The following is a 14,062-nucleotide window of genomic DNA, read 5'->3' on the forward strand; positions in this document are numbered from 1 at the left end:
GCTAAGGGCCCTTGATGTTAGAACCAGCATTTGGCTCTCCTCACACTCAGACCTTCTGACCTTTGTTTTGGAAGCTCCTTTGGCTCAGAGACGCGGGTCTCTGGATACTATTTCTAGTCACCTCCCTCTCCCTCTTTCCCACGTAGTCCTTGCCTCTCATCACACGAAGTGGAGATTGCGATTGCCTTCCTAGAGAGAGTGATCCGGAGGGAAGGTTAAATCCTATGTCAATCTCTGTTGTTATGGAAAAAAAAAAGTGACCTAGTAACCTTGGGAGCATGCTGGGGCTCCTTTCTTGATACAGGCCTCAAGGAAGAGCAGACAGGGATAGCTGCTCTCATTCATCCCAGAAAGATGTGTGAAGGTGACCTTCCTGGACATGGAATAAATGCTTTGTTATATTTAACCCTCTCACACTCAATCTTAATATTGTTGCATTGAAACGGAGGGCACCCGCCATTAAAGAGAAGAGACCCGAGGCTAGGCACTTTGAAAGTGTGAGAATATGAATTTTCCTCATTGTGTGGATAGTTGTGACCTTGGCTCTGCTATTGTCGGTTTTAGTATTGTCACTCCTGGTTCAATTTTTAAGCAATATTTATTTACTTGTGTGTGAATGAGCACATGTGAGCAGGCATACATGTCATGGTGCATGTGTGGAGGCCAAAGGACAACTTTGGGGGTTAGTTCTCTCCTCTCACCATGTGGTCCCTGGGGAGTGAACTCACGTTATCAGCCTTCGAGGCAAACACCTTTATCTGGTCAGTGCTGATAGGTCCGTCCAGTTCGTCCTGCCTCCTGCCCCACAGCAGATCTTTCTAGTTAGGTATCGAATAGCAGGATCCTACGAACTGGACTGCAGTCTTGCTGCCTCACCTACTGGTTCATGATACCTGTCTCTGAGCCCCGGTTCTCCCCGCTGAGAGGAGAATAAATGAATGGACACCACACTGTGCTGACTAGTTTCATGTCAGTTGACACAGGCTGGAGTCAGGTGGGAAGAGGGAGACCTTCATTGAGAAAACGCCACCATCGGATAGCCTGGGGGCAAGCCGGAGGGACATTTTCTTGATTCATGGTTGATGCGGGCAGGCCCATCCGTAGGGGGCGGTGCCATCCCTGGGCTGGTGGTGCTGGATGCTATAAGAAACCAGGCTGAGGTGCCATCCCTGGGCTGGTGGTCCTGGATGCTATAAGAAACCAGGCTGAGGTGCCATCCCTGGGCTGGTGGTCCTGGATGCTATAAGAAACCAGGCTGAGGGAGCCGTGGGGAACAAGCCGATGAGCAGCACTCCTTCATGGCCTTTGCTTGAGCCTCTGCCTCTGGGTTCCTGCCTTGGGTTCCTGCCTTGACTTTCCTCCCAGCCACGAGCTGTAAGAGGAGACAAACTCTTTCCTTCTTAAGGTGCTGTTCGTCCGGTGTTTTATTACAGAAGTAATAGAGAATAACTAATACACACTTTCCGTGTGACCTGGCATAAAGCAAGCATTGGATGAGTGCTTCCTACACGTCTTATCTGCATGGAGGAAGGAACATGTAAAATGTGGACTTAATGGAGGACGAGAGTATGGAAAAAAAAAAAAAAAAAAAAAAAAAAGGGAACTTGTAGACCAGGGTAAGCAAACCAGAAGCCAAAGACCAAGTTACAAGTTAGGCTTACCTCCTGTTTTTTTTTTTTCCCCCCCTGCATAGCCAGTACAAAAGAATGGATTTTTACATTTTTTTTAACGTTTGGGGAAAAAATCAAAAGAACAATATTTCATAGTATATGGAAATTATATGAAATACAAATGTCCTTGTCCACAAATAAAGCTCATAAAATAATTTAAAACAAATGGATAAAACAAACCTTAAAATGTTTACACTGTGGCCACTCCTGTTCAGTCTGTCTTCTGTGGCTGGATTTGTGCTTCTGTGGCAATTGACCAGGACTGGCAAAGACTGATGGACTAGTGTGCTGCTCTAGATTTTAGGCACAGGCTCTGGAGGGGACGAGACTGGGTGACAGGTCAAGCCAGAGTTCTCTAGTTAATATCCTGCTTCTTCTTTTTTTAAATTTCAATTGTAATTTTTTATTTGTGTGAGTATTTTACCAGCATGTGTGTGTGCATGTGCGTGTGCACACCACTTGTGTTCCTGGTGCCTGAGAAAGCCAGAACAAGGCATCAGGTCCCCTGGAACTAGAGTTACAGCTGGCCGTGAGCTGCCTTGTGGGTGCTGGGACTCAAACCTGGGTCCTCTGGAAGAGCAGCCAGTGCTCTTAACCACTGAGCCACCTCTCCAGCCCCTACTGCTTCTTAAGTAGGCTTTTGTAATATGTTAATGCCCAGATTATATACATCCAATATTCAAATTTAAGAAATGATACATTCCAACACTGAGGAAATTAAATAAATTTATGGACATGGACATTTTGTATTTTATGGGATTTCCATGTCCCATGGAAATTATTTGAAATATTTCTTTGTTAGTTGATAAAAATTGACTATGTATTCAAGCTGCAAGTTACTGAACCTAGTTCTTAAAAAGACCTTCAAATATTAATTTTATTTCCAGATATTTTCACTAATTTTAGCCTGACTTTCATGTAATTTTATGGGATCATTGACTAAAATGTAATAGTTAAGTATTAGGCTATAAAATGCTGTTGAAATGCTGGCTTGATATGAAAATAGACTATTACATAAAATTACTGCTTATTTTAGCCGGGCGGTGGTGGCGCACGCCTTTAATCCCAGCACTCGGGAGGCAGAGCCAGGTGGATCTCTGTGAGTTCGAGGCCAGCCTGGGCTACCAAGTGAGCTCCAGGAAAGGCGCAAAGCTACACAGAGAAACCCTGTCTCGAAAAACCAAAAAAAAAAAAAAAAAAAAAAAAAAAAAAAAAAAAAAAAAAAAAAAAATTACTGCTTATTTTAAATAATTTGGAAGACAATTGCTAATTCCAGGTTAATTTAAAAACTACAGTTAATTGAGACACCAAGAAGGATTTATGTCCTGTATTTATCAAAGTACAATGTATGGCTCTAACTGGAACTGACAATATTGATAATGAACTGAGCAGACATTAGGATTTAATTTTCAGTTCCTGAGTAATGGTGAATAATTGCTGTTCTTCATCTTAAGCTGTCATGCTGAGCTGGTAACGTGTGTGATCAGTCAAGTAGGACTGTATGTAGAATTGTGGACGTAGTCTGGCAGATGATGTTGGTCTCTAGCTCCTGTTCTGCTATGGGATCTTTCCCCAAGTTTCTTAGCTTCAGTTTCCTGGTCTGTTGTGAATATTAAATGAGGAAAGATGTGAAGAGCTTGGTAGTTATGTCTGGAATTAGTTTGAGGTTATTAGTGTTCAGTGGTGCATTGTTATGATGTTATTAGTTAGGCTTAGCAAGATTATTTCATATCACCAATGTTAATTAATGTAATTGAGATGTACTAACTTTAGTGGGGGTGTGAGTATATTATGAGCTCTACCCATAATTTTGGAGTCATGATGTAGCCTGTAATTTACATAGTTCTTAGAATGTGAAAGCATGGAACACATCTTACCACAGAACTCTTCAGCTCATTTCCTGGGGAAGGCAACTCCCTTACCCACTCAAGGCATTGTATTCCTTTGTCTCTCATTTGGGGCATCTTGTTGAAGCCCCGTTGGACATACAAATTCTCCTGGCAGAGGCTCATGGGTTGTGTAAGAGACCCAAGAACTTGAATTTTCTTAGCTTTGGTTTCCTATTCTACACCATGAGTTCACTAATGGTACTTTCATCATCAGGCTGTTGTGAGAATTAATGGAAAAATACATGTGTAGGGCTTGACAGTTGTGTTTGGAATTGGTATAAACTTATTCCTGGGGTATAGAAAGCCTCCTCAGCTTTCTCAAGACATGGCACACACAGAAAAGTTCACAGAAAAGTCTGGGGTGAACTGATGAGTATCCCTTGGCTATACATGCCTGACTGGAATGTGGACTTGGGATCAATGACTTCTTTATACACTGGTGACCCATTTGTCATTCTCCTGTGCCTTATCAGGTGGTCAGCTTCTGGTTTGAGTAGAGCCTTGGTGCGGCAGTGGAATGAGAAGTGATCCAAGAACAGCAGATATGTCTGTGCGGGAAAAGGGAATGTATTGATGGAGGCAACTGAACCCCAGCCTTCGGGAGGTAGCGCAACAGGCGAGGCTGTGCTCTCTTCCTGAGCGTGGGCTTCTTCATCTGGCCATTGGAACTTTTAGACTTTTGTACATGGCCCTGCTACATGTGTGTCTATTTATGTGTATATGTGTTACATGTAGTGCAGAAATGAACGACAGCTTTCCAAATAAGAACAGAGGTTATATTTATTCAGAGCTCCCTTTAACAAGAGAGCCAGCCATCGTCCTGTGTCTGACAGAGACTGCCAGGGGCTGGTGTAGAGTGAGAAAGCTTCCTAGTGACAGAAGGGGAGCGTTGTCCCTTGACTCCATGGAGAAGGCTGCAGAGCTAACTGAAGATGAAACCCATCTTGCAATTGGTTTGGGGCGGATATTTGGCTTTCTTTGTTTGTTCCTGAGTTGGAAGTACAGATAAAAAAAATAAAAAATAAAAAAAAGGGAAAAATTGGCAGTTACAAACCAAATCCCGACTCTTGTCTCCAGAGTCAACGTGTATCGTAAGGTCTTCTTGACCTTTTTATTATTGTGTTGCCATGGAGTCATTTAATGGGAGAGTAGCTGTGCATAAGCATTTGAGACCCTGGGTGGAACATAATGACTGAAATCATGACCTTAGTGCCAAAAATGGGAATAATTAATAGTCCTTGTAAGTAACTTCAGAACCAGAAACATCAATTGCTTAGCTGAGGCCAAAAGAACAAATTTCACAGGTCATGAGGATGAACTAGAGAGTCAAGGCTTTCTGTAAGACCGTGTTTAAGTTTATTCTTTCCCACAGGCAGGCAACGATAGAACTGCCACTGTGGCCAGCCAAGAGGAAACGGAAAGCAGTGTACTTGTCCACCTGTGCTGAGGGCTTGAGACTGACCTGGCGCCATTCGAAGGTGGAAGGAGTCGTTAGTAACTTCTGCCAGAGTCAGCAGTAGGTTTAAGGACAGTTCTGTTGGCAAGAGTATCATCCCTGGTTGTTACCCAGCTAATCAAGGATGCTTTCCTTTTGGAGCTCACATTCAGCCACAACACTTCATAGAACAAGTCACTCTGTGTCCTGGAATGTCAGTCTGAGCTCAGCAGGATCAAGCTTCTTGGCAACAGAAGCCTGGTCGCCCACACTGCTAAGTGACCCCTTACTATATGCCTGTAAGTAAGCCCATTGAACTCATTATTTTACCAAGCTAGACTTGGGTGGAACCATTGCTTTGGTTTTCATTGATGCCCTCTCTGAGGTGAGTAGATGTTTGTTCAAATTGCTCCAGTAAAAGTTCATGCAGTATTCTTGCTGGCCTGATACTTGGTATGTAGCCCAGTTTCCTCAAACTCATAGCAATTCTCCTGCTTCAAACTCCCAAGTGCTGGGATTACAGGTGTGCACTGGCACAGCCAGTTTAGAGGCTGTTATGGGAAGAGAGCTATGTATGGTATCAGAGTTTCTTGGAATACTTTAACATGTGTGTCTACAGCAGTAGAATGTAGTATTTGAGATGAGATCCTTGGCCTGTGGGCCTTCCCAGTAACTATTCTTAGGAACAAAGCTGGTGTGTAAACTGTATGGCTGTAAGGGCTCGTGGGAATGTCTTTGGATGAGGTGAAAGCCCACTATTAACTTAATACCTTCTTTCTTATTGTTAAAAGTTGTTTTCCATGGCTCACTGGGTAAAGGTGCCTGCCACCAAGCCTGACGACCTGTGTTCACTTCCTGAGATCCACATGGAGGGAGAAAGCTGGCTCTTACAAGTTGTCCTCTGACCACCACCTCCATGCCATGGCACATGCATGTGTGCCCTCGTGCGCGCGCCTGCGCGTGTGAGCACACACACACACACATACACACACATACACACACATACACACACAATGTAGTAACATTTTTAAGATGCATGAAAGTTGTTTTCTAGTCTATGTTAGAAATATCTTAAAGTTTCACTCTTTTCCATTTATATGATTAATTATGGTCTAATCTACATTTATTGGAGATATTTGAGTATGGATTTTAGAATGCTTTATTTTACTTTTAGGATTTTCTCTTTTTAACCCTCATATTTATTATGGAAAGACAGATCTTATAGGTACTTTCGTGGAACAGAACTGTTGAAGATTTACATTCCATCTAACATGTGTTTAAGTTGGTAAAGTATGGTAACCCAGGTCATATGTACTCAAAATAACTCTAAATTCTTCCAGAAATAGAAGTCTTGTCTGGATTTAAGGAATCCTTAATTATAGCTTTGTGCTAAACTAAAGTCTAAGGTTTAAATTCTATAGTTTTCAGAATATCTGGCTCATGGATGGTGTCCTGGTTAGTTAGGTTTGTTTGGTTGTTTTATGTTTTTTGTTAACTTGACACAAGCTAGGGTTATTTGAAAAAGATCAGTTGAGAAAATGTCCCTACCAGACTGGCCTGTGGGCAAGCCTGTAGGACATTTCCCTGATTAATAATTGATGTGGGAGGACCCAGCCCACAGTGTGTGCTGCCACCCCTGGGCAGGGGGTCCTGGATGGTCTGGTCTAAGACAGCAGGCTGAGCAAGCCACAGAAAGCAAACCAGGAAGCAGGGTTTCTCTGTGGCCTCTGCATCCTTTCCCCATGTTGGTACCTTCAGTTCCTACCCTGACCTCTCTTAGTGATGGACTTAAGAGCTAGAAAGTGGAAGAAACCGCTTTCCTCCACTTGCTTTTGGTCACAGTGTTTTGGTCACAGCAATAGAAACCCTAAGACAGATGGAATGGAGCTTTGGATAGCAGCTGGCATTTTTTTTTTTTTTTTTTTTTTTTTGGTTTTTCGAGACAGGGTTTCTCTGTGTAGCTTTGCGCCTTTCCTGGAGCTCACTTGGTAGCCCAGGCTGGCCTCGAACTCACAGAGATCCGCCTGCCTCTGCCTCCCGAGTGCTGGGATTAAAGGCGTGCGCCACCACCGCCCAGCTAGCAGCTGGCATTTTTGAGGTGTAGAAATGTTGATGGGAAGTTGAGGGGTTTGTTCAAGGAAAAAAGGATGGACAGAAGTACACAAGGGAGAGACTGGAGGATCAGGGAGCCAGAGGGAGGGATACAGGGAGCAACAGCAGGAACAGGGAGCAGATTTCCTGGAGAAGTCAGTTTAAGATCCTCAAATTGTTCATTAGATTGGGCCAAGTCATTTTTTTAGGAAAGTGCTTTTAAATCAGAATTTTGTTCGGAGGTCTCTCCATGTGAATAAAATTGATTCTGAGAAATTGTATTCCTCCCCTTTGCCCCACCAACGTGTGTCGCAAATAAATGGTTTTCTGGAAAGCAGCGATTTCCTAGAGTTCTATTGAAGATGGCTTTGGTGGACTTCTGTGGGCTAGGCACATGAATCGGGGCTATAATGGAAGGATGCAGCAGAAGAAGTATTTCCCTTTTTTTCTTTCTTCTAGAGGAAGAGAAGAGTTAGATTTAAGTTACCTGTGTATAATGGCAGCATTTGGTTGAAAGTGATGTTTGTGCCTTCTGTGTCCTGTGTCTAAACCTTCAAACCTTAGGATGGCCTCTACAGGTGCCAGTCTGACATGTGGCCCTCCTACAAGAAAACCAGAAGAATTGCCCTCTTTGGACTGAAGCCAGTATCTCAGGGTAAACATAGAAGATGGAAGGAAGAAAACATTATTCTTTTTTTTTTTATGGGCCACATAAAGTTTCCCCACGTGAGCGCCAATTTGGTAAGAACCACAAAACTCCCAGACTGTGCTTCTGGATTAAATGACTTTGAACCAACACAGGTTCCATGCCCTGTGGTTCTCTTTATGGGAGGCAACACTTTGAGACAGCACAAGTCGGGACAAAAGCGGACAGAAGCACGCAAAGGAATGGGTTAGTTCTCCAAACAAATGGGGACCACTAACAAAGTCCAATCCTAGGAGATGACAAATACACAGCCAGGAACCCAATACGAGCAGAATTCACCCCCACACCCTTTTACCATATCACTGCAGATTTGACACTCTGTGAACAGCAAGGCACAAGGGGCCTCTTTGGGTACCACATACAGTTTAAGGCTTGAGTCCATGGCAACAGACAGTGCAGACCATATCTCTGGGGACCAAGAAGTTTCTGGGTCAGCTGAAAGGAAACAAAGACTACCCAAAGGAAAACAAGCAGATGGTGTTTATCCAGGATGTGCTGCAGCAAGAGCTCCTACCATCATCTCCAGCGTTTGGCAGAGACTCAAGAGCAGGCAGAGCAGGGGGAAAGCTGTATGTGTAAGAAGGTTTGAGGTCCACGTTTTGATTGGTGGTCAGTGTCATGAAGAAGGAAGTGAGGCGTCTTATATGAATGGTCTGGGGGAGAATAGAATGTTTATTTGGAAGCAGAGGCAATAATAAGGAAGTGGGCAGTCATTGACCAAATCCTGACTCCCCTGAGCAGTTACGGCAGAGGTTGTGGTCTGGCTTCCCAGGCTGGATGCTGTGGAGATAGTGGCCTGGAGATGTTAGTTTTAGTCCCTCAATAAATATCAGTGAAAGCCTACCTCATTGGGGGTTTTCACATACCATGGATTAACCCTAGGTAACAAATGCTATGTTTTGATTTTAGATTTTATCCACTAAAAACGTAAATGTTTATCCACTGTAAATGACTAGATCATTAATTTTTTCATCTGTACAGATCAAATAGGCTGATTTGCAACTGCATAAAAATAGACATAGGTATATACAAATAGATAGGAGTATCTGTGTTCCAATAAATCTTTATTATTAACCCTGGAATTTGAATTAAATCATTTCCATGTCATGAAATACTCTTTTTTTTCTTAACCATTAAAAATATTAAAATCCATGTGACTTTATCTTTGTCAGTTCACAAAATGGTACCCTACAGCCTACTGGTACCTGGCTGCAGAGGCCCTGAGTGTTTGGCAGTACTGTGTGGCCTCTGTCCTGTGCCAATGGGCCAAGGTGGCCATGAGCCTCTCTGAGCCCAATGAGTACCTCCGCTGTGATCTGCTAGAGAAGAACATTAACATTGTCCACACAGGGTTGAACCAGCCTCTGACTCTCATGAAGATCATGTATGGACACCTGGGTGACCCAGCCCACCAGGAGATTGAGCAAGGGAAGACATACCCACGTCCATGGCCTGACCAGGTGGCCATGCAGGATACCACAGTCCAGACTGCTGCTATGTACAGTTCATCAGCAGTGGGCTGCCCGAGGTAGCCATGCCGTTAGACATCCACTGTGATCGTCTGATTGAGGCCCAGCTTGGGGGTGAGAAAGACCTGCACCAGGCCAAGGACATAAACCAAGAAGTGTATCATTTCCTGGCAATTGCAGGTACCAACTATGGCGTGGGGTCCTGGAAGCCTGGATCTAGAATAATTCACCTGATCACTCTAGAAAACTATGTATACCCTGGAGTTCTTCTGATTGGCACTGACTCCCACACCCCCCAGTGGTGGTGGCCTGGGAGGCATCTGTTTTGGAGTAGGGGGATACTGATACTGTGAATATCATGGCTGGGACCCCCTGGGAGTGATTGGTGTGAAGCTGATGGACTCCATTTCTGGTTGGACCTCACCCCAAAGATGTGGTCCTGAAAGTGGCAGACATCCTCATGGTGAAAGGTGGCACAGGTACTCTTGTGGAATACCATGGCCTGGTGTTGACTTCATCTCCTGTACTGGCATGGCAACAGTCTGCAATTAGGGTGCAGAAATTGGGGCCACCACATCAGGGTTCCCATACAACCTCAGGAAGTAGAAGCACCCGAGCAATACAGACTAAACAGACAGACATTGCCAATCTGGCTGAAAAATTCAAAGATACCTAGTGTCTGACCCCGGCTGCCAGTATGAACAAGTGATTGAAGTTAACTGCAGTGAGCTGAAGCCATATGTCGATGGGCCCTTTACCCCTGACTTGGCTTACCCAGTGGCAGAAGTGGGCATTGTGGCAGAGAAGGAAGGCTGGCCTCTGTGACATTGGAGCGGATTTGATTGGCAGCTGCACCAATTTAGGCTCTGGGGACTTGAGATGGTCAGCAGCTGTGGGCAGCAGGCACTGGCCCACGGACTCAAGTGGAAGTTCCAGTTCACCATCACACCAGGCTTTGAACAGATCCACACCACCATTGAAAAGATGGCTAGTCACATGTTCTGAGGATGGGGGTGGTATTGTTTTGGCCAAGGCCTGTGGCCCTTACATCTGCCAGTGGGACAAAAAAAGACATTAATAAGGGGGAGAAGAATGCAATCATCACCTCATACCATAGGAACTTCACAGGCTGCAATGATGTGAATTCCGAGACCCATGCCTTTGTCACATCCCCAGAGATTGTCACAGTCCTGGCCATTGTGGGAACTCTCAAGTCCAACCTAGAAACCAACTACTTGACTTACCAACTACTTGCCAAGGATGGCAAGAAGTTTAAGCTGGAGGCTCCAGATGCAGGTGAGCTTCCTAGATCGGACTTTGACCCAGGGCAGGACATCTACCAGCAACCCCCTAGCCCCTGCCCGAGGACAGCAGTGGGTAGTAGTGAGCATGAGGAGGAAGAAATAGGTCCTAAGAGGTCTTCCTCCAGAGTCCCTGGCTTCAGCATTTGTCTCATTAGGGTCATTAAAGCCCAGCCCCGTAAGAGCCCAGACTGCAGAGGCTGACCAGTGAGGAAGCTGCAGCCAGTGCCCACCTCCCTGTACTAATTCTGGCTACAAAGGCAGCATCATAAAGCTCGTTATGAAAACTTGGGGAAAACTGGAAAAGCTTAGAGAGGAGAGCAGATGCATGTCTTGCCATGCATGTGTGGCTCATCTCCCCTAGCAGTTGGGTGCCTGGATTCCCTGTCTTTCTTTCACCAGGATTTTATGTACATGTTGCCCATATTTTTTTTAACACTTTTACGGAGTTATAATTTACGTGTAATACAACTCAGCTATTTAAATTGTGCAGCTTAATGGGTTTTGCTGTGCACCATTCATTTTTATAAATTTGTTATTTAAAAATCTTAACTGTGCTATTTAACAGTGTTATTCATATAATTATAATGATATAATTATAATTGTACAAGATTTGCCACCAGTTTTCTAGTTTTTAATCACTCCATGGAAAATTTATAGCCTTGCAGTAATAAGTCCCTATTCTTTTGTCCCCCTTCAGGCCCTGGTAACTGCAAATCTACTTTATTTTTTTTTTACTGTGGGTTCAAACGGTCCAGGTATTTCCTATGAGCAAAATCGCACAGTACTTTTCCTGCTTTCTACACTCTATTTGCTTAGCCTGAGATGTGCACACTCTTTTCTAGTCATTGTTTTCGTTTACTGTTCTGAGGCTGTTTCGGGGTAGACAGAGGCCAGGAAGTGGAGGTGGGCCAACGTTTATCAGTCACACTGAAGCATTTAGATTTTTCTGTGTAGGCAGTGAGAGCAGTAAACTTTTCCCCTCCTTCCTTCTGTCCTCCCCTCCCTCCCCTCCCTCCCTCTTCTCTTCCTCCCTCTGTCCTCCCTCCCCTTCCTCTTCCTCTCTCCTTCTCTCTGTCCTCCCCCTTCTCTTCCCTCCCTTCTCTTTCTTCCTCCCTCTGTCTTCCCCCTCCTCTCTCTCCCTTCCTCCTTCTCTCTGTCCTCCCCTTTCCTCCCTTCTCTGTGTCTTCCCCTCTTTCCTCTTCCCTCCCTCCCTCCCTCCCTCCCTCCCTCCCTCCCTCCCTCCCTCCCTCCCTCCCTCCCTTTCTCCACCTCCTCCCTCTTTTCCACTTCTCAAACCCCTGCTTCTTCCTCTTTCTTCCCACCTTCAGTTTTATCTTTTTTTTCCCCATTTCCTTTTCCTCCTCTTTCCCCTCCAGGAGGACCTGTAGTGTTCATTGTGGATGTTGACTCGTGGGGAACTTTCCCAAGTCCCGTGATGGTGGGAAGACATCTTCTCCATATAGGTGGATGTGTGATATCCATGGAGTCTTGGGGAGAGTTGCTGAGTCTGAGTCATGATTTGCAGCCCATCATGGGAGTAATTCTTAGGACAAGAAGAAAAGAATGCTCTTATTGCAGGGGCCTAATTGTTCCCTGGTTGTGCTTTGGCTTCCATGGCCCTCGTATGTTATTCGTGAAGCATCTTTTTATGGAAAGCTCACAAAATTCGTCCTATGAACATAACCTCCATTTGACAGAGACGGGTACATTATCTACTACATAGGCTGGCTTGGCTGCTACTGTCTGCTCTCAGTGATGGCGCTCTTCTTTTTGTTTTAAGCATACAACATTTAAAAGTACAATTATTGTGTGTGTGTGTATGTGTGTGAATATATTGGGAGTTGGTTATCTATTTCCACTGTGGGAGTCCCAGAATGAAACTCAGGTCATCAGCTTCGATGGCAAATGCCTGCCTACTCAGCCATTTTTCAAGTGCTACTTTATTTTTAAGTTCCTTTTATTTACATTTACGTTTTGTTTATATTTACAGTTGTGTGTAGTACCACCATGCACATGTATAGGTTAGAGAACATCTTGTGGGAGTTTTGGCAGCCTGACATCTGGCCAGCTCCACCTTGTACTTCCCAATGTCCTTCTCTGTATCCCATGGTCTGATGTCCTCAACTGCCAACCAGACTTAGTAGGTTTGTTTTTCATTTTTTGGTTATTGTCATTTTCTTAGCTCTCTTAACTGAGTTCTTGAAGCTAAACTTTGAGCCTTGACCATCTCCATTTGGATTCAGTTGGTCTCTGTTGGTGGCCTTCCCTTTTGAAGCTTTCTCCTATTTTTCTTACTGGTTCAGATAGCGTACCCGTATTCAGTTTTGTGTCCTAGATGTTGATGATTCTAAGCTGCTGTTTTGCATGGGAGGGGTTTTTGTCTTGTTGGAACTCTTTCAAGCAGGCTTCATTTTTTTTTTTTTCACATGTTTCAGGTCAGAGTTGGTATCTTTGTCTGCCTGGACTTCCCCACCCCATCTATAAGCCTTCAGAGCATCCGGTGGACCTTCTTATTTATCTTTCTTTTCTAGTCTGTCCTGGGGCAGCAGCTGCCTCCACAGTCTTTGAAAGCCCACAGTTTGCGTACAGAATCCCCGCATGCTCCACAGCACGGTTGAAGAGACTTTTCCTGGTCAGCTCTTTCTCTGTAGTTCTACTCCAGTTCCCTCATGGCTCAGCTGTCTCCCGCCCACCTTCCCACCTCAGCTCAGGAGGATCTTTCCTGTTCTCTTGTTGCCATTTTGCCCACTTCCCTCTTTCTTGCCCACCTCATTCTTCAGCGCTCAGCTCTTCCATTGCCTCTTCAGTGACCTGTTTTCTCTTTCTCCTTCCTCCTTGGTGCTTTCAAACCGATTTTCTTTCACCCTTGGAGAATACAGCTTCCCATTTTATCACTGTGACTCTGTCTTCCTTTCCCATTAAACGATGAACCAATCCTACTCTTTATTTATAAGACCCCCACATCTGTTACAGAGCTTAGAGATGGCAGGGGTTATTAAAAAGACTTTTGTCGCCATGAGGATAGGGTTCAAATCTAGACTTGCTACCCACCAGCTGTTTGGGTCTGAAGAGGTCATTTTTTCTGTACTTCTTGGTTCCTGATCTGTGAGGTGGAAGTAAGAATATGTGCCTTGCCTATTGGTAACAGGTATTTAGAACATTGAACAGTTAATAGAGTTTCTTCTGCAGAGCAGTGGTGCACAGTGTTTATGATCAGGCGGTTCTGGTGTCTGATTATTTTCCCTGAAATCCTAGTTTCCTAAGTATTTTTCTTAATTTTGCTTTTTTTCCCCTGGTCTCTTTTTCTGAACTGTATATTCTTGGCATAGTAGGAAGGTTTGATGTAGGAGGGTGACAAGAAGTAGAAAAAGGAGAAAGGAACTTGAGAAACTGCCTTCATTGGGCAGCAGAGCTCTAATTTTAACTCGGCAGTTGTTCTGTGATAGACTCCCCAGTCTGGCTCCATACTCCAGTCATGGTGATGATATGGTGGAGTTT

At 44.4% G+C, this 14,062-nt stretch overlaps 1 protein-coding gene and 1 pseudogene across 17 annotated transcripts in view; both read left to right on the forward strand.

The window, feature by feature from the left end:
* Positions 1–14,062, forward strand: part of Erc2 (ELKS/RAB6-interacting/CAST family member 2) — a 905,605-nt gene that overhangs the window by 90,732 nt on the left and 800,811 nt on the right. The gene's annotated exons all lie outside the window — the stretch shown is intronic.
* LOC143267204 (aconitate hydratase, mitochondrial-like) overlaps positions 8,972–14,062 on the forward strand; it is a 29,567-nt pseudogene continuing 24,476 nt past the window's right edge.

The sequence above is a fragment of the Peromyscus maniculatus genome, chromosome 9 (assembly GCF_049852395.1).
Source record: "Peromyscus maniculatus bairdii isolate BWxNUB_F1_BW_parent chromosome 9, HU_Pman_BW_mat_3.1, whole genome shotgun sequence".
NCBI lineage: Eukaryota > Metazoa > Chordata > Mammalia > Rodentia > Cricetidae > Peromyscus > Peromyscus maniculatus.